The following is a 6,000-nucleotide window of genomic DNA, read 5'->3' on the forward strand; positions in this document are numbered from 1 at the left end:
CGCGTTGCAGTGAGCTCTGCAGCTAGCATTGGTACTTGTTTACCACAGAGAGAAAGAGAAAAGCTGTTAGGCAAGATGAAACTGCAGGGGAGAGTAGGTGTATCTCCCCAGCTCCTAGGAATTAATCCCTATCATATTACATGAAAGCTTAAATACATTAAATTTCTCTTCTTTATTCATCTTTCTGATAAGCAATTGCTAGAAGGATGCTGTAGACTTCAAAAAGGAAGACTATAGGAAGGAATATATGAGAACTTAAGAGGCATTTATCACAATATTTACACTTTACCTACTCCACACTCTGAAAAAGTTCAGAAATCAGAGAGGTCAGTTCCTTCTGCCATAAGTATGTAATTGTGCTTTTTTTTTTAATCCACGAAGCCAGGTTGCATACTATTTTTGGCTTTGTTGAGCTTCTGAAGTATTAACAGAATAATATTTTCTTTTCTATATGCCCTCTCACTTAAGACAGCAAATGACCATCTGCTAGATTGCATTTCTCAGCCTGTGGCCACAAATACTATAATAGTTATTTTGGTGGTCTGCAAAAATTTCTCTTCAAACTGACTTAATGATTTATGCTACCAAATTGTTCACATTTCTAAAGTGTATATGAAACTATTGAAACAGACTAGAATTTGAGATTTTTCTGTTCTCATGTGATACACATGAGGAAAAAAAGCAATGAACAGGGCACAACTATTGGAAAGGGTACATTTTCCATGTGCAACATCTCTGAAAGCACCTTTGGTTTTGTTTAAGAGACATTCCAGTTTAACCATTCTAGCACCTTTGAGACTATATCTTAGCTGGGCAAACTCTGTTGAGGCCAGACTCAATAGCTGAGTGTAGGGGGAAGGGTCTCAGTGATAAACTCATCTGGTTTTGAGCCAGCTGGGAATTACTCCAGCTCTTTAGAAGGCTGGAATACTTTAGGAGTGCCTTCATGTGAATTTGTATCTCTGTGTTTCAGAAAGCCCTCCAAGCCACCAGGAGGAATGATACAAGGCTTGGAAGACTTACATTTGGCTCCCATTCCACCAAAAATATCTCACATAATTTCCTATAAGCAGTATGGATTGTGTTTGAAGCCCTGTGCTGATAAGGCAATACAGAAGTGTTTTGTATATAATGCTGCAGCCATTCTTGCCTCCAGCTATTCCCTCTGCTAAAAAGAGTCATTGAGTAGGTTGGAGCAAATCTCCTTCGATATCTCTGTGCCTTTTGAGGGCTTTAGGAGCATCCCCCAAGAAGATTCCTAATTCCTGGGCTTTACCAGAACCAATTCAGATTATTCACAAGACTACAAATTAGCTGAAGGTTTCCATGAAAATATGCTACTGCTTTTAGGATGCTTTAACTTTAATTTTACATGCACACTGGAACACAGAAACATGCCTAGGAGTAAGGAAAGGAGGTGAAAGGCAGCAATAAAAGCAAACATGGAAGTTATGAACTTAAACCCAGGTGAAAAAAGGTTTCAACAATCCCATGTTTATGAAATTTACTTAAAGCTGTAATCTAATTAATTAATCTTTTTTTGCTCATTATTTTTAGTACAAAAAAGCCAGGTAATGTAGTAATATGCAGATTAGCATGTTACTGGAGGAATGAGTCTCCAGTAATAGTATGGCCTGAAATAAAATGATTTTTAAACAAAATTATGTCTATTTAAAAAATGAATCAGTCAGTTTTTAGGTAACCACAATGCAGAGCAGAATGGATACAAATTCTCTGGTAGATAATGGTATGAACTGCTGCATACTGAAGAAGCTGGAAATAGGAAATAGCTTTGGTAATCTGCCTCTGGGGGCTGAAGTTGGCATGATGGACATAATGGGTCTGAAGCCAAGAAACAGGGTAAGACAGATTTTTGGACTGCCCAACTTACCTTCTGTTAAAAGCACAAGTCAGTTCAAGTGTTTTCCAGTGATGATGGAGCTGACAATGAGCAGAAACAGTTCAGAAAGTGAGGGGATGTGTCACTGACATAGGCTTTAGTGGGTGTGGTGCATTAGGTCAAAGGCTGGACTTGATGATCTTGGAGGTTTTCCAACCCTGATGATTCTATGTTAGACGGATTGCAGGCATGTAGTGGAACCACAGGTGAGAAATCTGATGTGCTCATCAGAAAAGGTGGAATTGCAAGAATTCTTGTCAATGGCTCTAGTGTAGCTATGTCTCTTGAAACAAAAAACCTCAAAATCAGAGAATGATAGCAGAAGTCTATTAGTTTGGTGAGTCTGTAGGATATTGTAGGGTTGAATTTGCATATTAAAAGGGATCTTTTTAAAGCATTTTATGTTTTAACATTCTGTGCGTGGTTAAAGCTTTTAAGTACTACTAGGAGTTGTGACCAGATGGGTGGGCAGCCCTGCATATGGAAGTATTTAACTTCTTCAGAATAGCTTGGAGAACAAATGCTGATAGTACTGGTTTATTTCTGCTGATAATAGCTGACAGTTTTTTCACTTCATCAATAAGGTTTCATTTAAGTAATGAAGATATTCTAGATGAGCTGATTGAGGAATGTATGATGTGTGATTTGGATAAAATTAAATGACAAGAGGAAAAAAATCTGTATGTAACTGAGGATTTCAAAGCTCAATACTCTACAGATGTGAATCAATGTACCAAGGAAGCCCTGAAACTTAAACATGGAAAAGGTCTGGAACTTCCTTATTCAAAAGCTTTAACACTCTATGGTATTAATACCTGGAAAAAAGAAAGAAGCATTGTAGAAATAATGTAACTGGAACAATAGCCACATAATCAAAGGTAAATTAGCAGAATGCAAAAAGATTGCAGAAAGGACTGACAGGCATAGAAATGTATGCAAAAGAGTTAGAGAAAGATAGGAGTAAGGTGAATTAAAGTCAAGCGGAGCTAGACCTTGCACTGGATATTAAACATGATAAAATTAATTACCCTTAAGCAGTTTTAGAAACAAACTCCTAAGAACAACATGTAGTCACTGTTCAGGGATTAAATGTACTGCTCTACAAAAAAAAAGGAAATATTTTATTCTGTCTTCATTGGAGGCACTGGTGCTGATTGTGGTGAGAAATGGAGTTTGCATAGTAGGAATAAGTCCACAATCTTAATAAAAACCATTGCAGCTGTGATCCAAGGAGTGTGGTGCAGTGAAGGGTATGACCAACAGTTCCTTGGCCAGAAAGATACTGGCTCGTGAAGTCTCATACCTGACCATATGGCAGCAAATACACAGTGATTAGGGAGCAGGAATAATGGCCCAATTATTTATGGGTACATTAGCCCTACCTTGAGGCTTGAGAACAACTTGTAAAGGAAATCCTTCCTGAAGCTGCAAATGAATGCTTGACTGATGGCAGCTTTGGTTCTGAGCGTGGGCTGTCGCAGGACACACACACACACACACACACACACACACACACACACACACCCCTCCTCAGACACCACGTGTTCTTAGGGGCCACTTTACCCCAGCTTTGGGCTGGAACACTTCTGTACAATTTGGATCTTTAAGTAGTGTTAGGCTTTTTTTTTTTTTTTTTTGTGTCTGAACATGGCTCAGTCTAGAAATTATTCTTAATTCCTTGCCTGTAACTTAATTTTCATGCATACTGGGCAGATCTAGATTTGCATAAACATGAATTTCAGTTATAGGCTAAAATTGTCTCATACAATGCACCAAAACTTAATATAGGTGCAGAACAGAGATTGTGAAGTTTTTGTGAGATTCCCCTCCCACTGACTTATGAGTGCAGTGAACTCTGTGAAATGATCTTGACTTTCTTCTTGAGGATGAGAGAGATTGTGAAGAACACACTTGAGTCTACAAATGTTTTTCCATAAGATTCAAGTCCACTGGATGAATTTCAAATTTTGTCCTGTAAGGTAAGGGCTTTAGACCTCTTACTAGCACTAGGCATAAATTGTGAATTGTAATAGTTTCAGAAAAATTAAATTTATTTCTAAATTGTATTTAAGAGGTGAAAAGACCCACAGATCTTTTACCAATAGGTTTCCTGACAAAGGAATTTTCTTCTTGACCATCAGAACCAACAGCTTGACAAAAAGCATCCTAAATACCACATTTGTTCCACCATATCTACAGAGACTGTAAGAAAAATAGGCTTAACCCAAATATCAGGGATAAAGTCACATTTTGTGACCTGTGGTCATCCCCACAGTTTAGGACTGCCTGTTGAACTGAAGTTTGAGAAGTTCTTTCCAGAACTGAGATGAGATGAGATAGTGATGGGCATTTTTACATTAGGTAATTTTAGTATTAAAATTATTACTTAGAGTGCTTATTCTCTCTGAAGAGTGCTGGAAGAGGACTGTGTGGTGAATAAAAAGCTTAGGCAATGCTGATAAATTAAAAATAAAACCTGGCTTTAGAATTTGCTCAGAGGAGCTTGTTAATCTTTAAAATTTCCCAAAATTAAGTATGAAATTATTGGTAATGTCTGGCATCCTTTATAGGAATGTAATTCAGATACACTCACCCAAAGAGCTCACATCATTAGCGGGGTGATTGTGTCACCTTCTGTTGAAATATTCCACACCATTGGTGTTTCTTGGCAGACTGACATGTTTTCACTTGACATTGCTGTAACCTCTGGGAAAGAAAGCCCTACCTTTCTGTGAATAATTCATTAGTGAGCCATCATACTGAAGTATTCCCTTCTTTTGAGGGAGCAGGGGAGGGATACCAAAGCTACTTACTTTTGGTTTCGGTTTTTTTGTTTTTTGCTTTTTTAAATGCTACCTTGCAGTCTTAACACTTCTGAAGTATTCTTCCATAGGCACCTTCTCTCCTAACACAGAGCTAACTCTCAGTTCTCATCCTTTGGTTTGTGAATTAATCCATATAATTTTTCCAAGGGTTCTGGCTCAGAGCAGTGGAAGGCTGCTGATGCAATGTAACCTTTCTGATAGTGCTGGGTGGTCTGGAACTGGACAATAATGCCAGTAAATAAAACTGCCAGAAATTCAGCTAAGAAGCATGGCTGGCTGTTTAGTAAAATGTGCTAAATTATGTTTGAAGTGACTGTGTAGGCTTCCATTGCCAGCAGTGAGCATGCAGGACACACAGAACGCTCCTGGCAGAGCCAGGGGAAGGAGCCCTTTTGTGTTTGACCAGAGAATGGAGGGTTCAGTGTCCACAGGCATGTTTGAAGCACTGGGGAAGATGTTTACATGGAGTCGGTTTGTCTGACTTTTGAAGTGTAAAAAGTCTGTATCTTCACTTCACCTGGATAATGGTCCTATTGCTAGCAATGATTTTAAGAAGCAAGGTGAAACAGAAGACCCAGTACAGCTTTTTTAAAAATTTATGTTAGATAAGCCTTTTTTTAGGTAGCCTGTTTGAAGGTTCTACCAATGACTTTTTTTCCTAAAATTGTATCAGTAGCAAGTGATCACTTTGTTCTTTACTTTTTCACTTGTAGTATGTATTTTTTCATGTCTGCTGGAAAAGCTTGACTCAGTTTAAAGCATGTTCTTGATAACAGACAGGCAAAGGCTGGATGAGCTGTTCCTCTATTCTTATGTGCAATATCTTGGGTATTTGAAGGGCTCTTTAGTGATCCCTTCCTCTAAGAAGCTCAAACAATTCCTGGTCTTTTATTAATCTGTCAGAGCAGGGGTTGCTTCTGAATTTATCTTAGTATTTCTGTCTGAAACAGCTGTGCAGCCTATGCTTCAAATTGCCAGCATTAAATCAACATAGTTTTCCTCCTCATTCTTCATCAATTTGTCATATAGATAAGCCCACTACCTGCACTAGCAATCTTCCATTATCCACTGTTCTTGCTGGTTTCTTCCATATACTCCCATCAACACCCACAGAGGCTTTTTAGCCTCAGATATATTCTTTCTCTCTCTAGGTTTTTTAACTCCACTGCATAAGACAGTGTCTACAGATAGCTAATGACTCTAAAATTGAGCATGACATATGACTTACTTTGCCAGTGATATAGCTAGGTGATTTGGACTTTAATATCTTGAGGT

This window comes from Zonotrichia leucophrys, chromosome 8, assembly GCF_028769735.1.
Source record: "Zonotrichia leucophrys gambelii isolate GWCS_2022_RI chromosome 8, RI_Zleu_2.0, whole genome shotgun sequence".
NCBI classification, from domain to species: Eukaryota; Metazoa; Chordata; class Aves; order Passeriformes; family Passerellidae; genus Zonotrichia; species Zonotrichia leucophrys.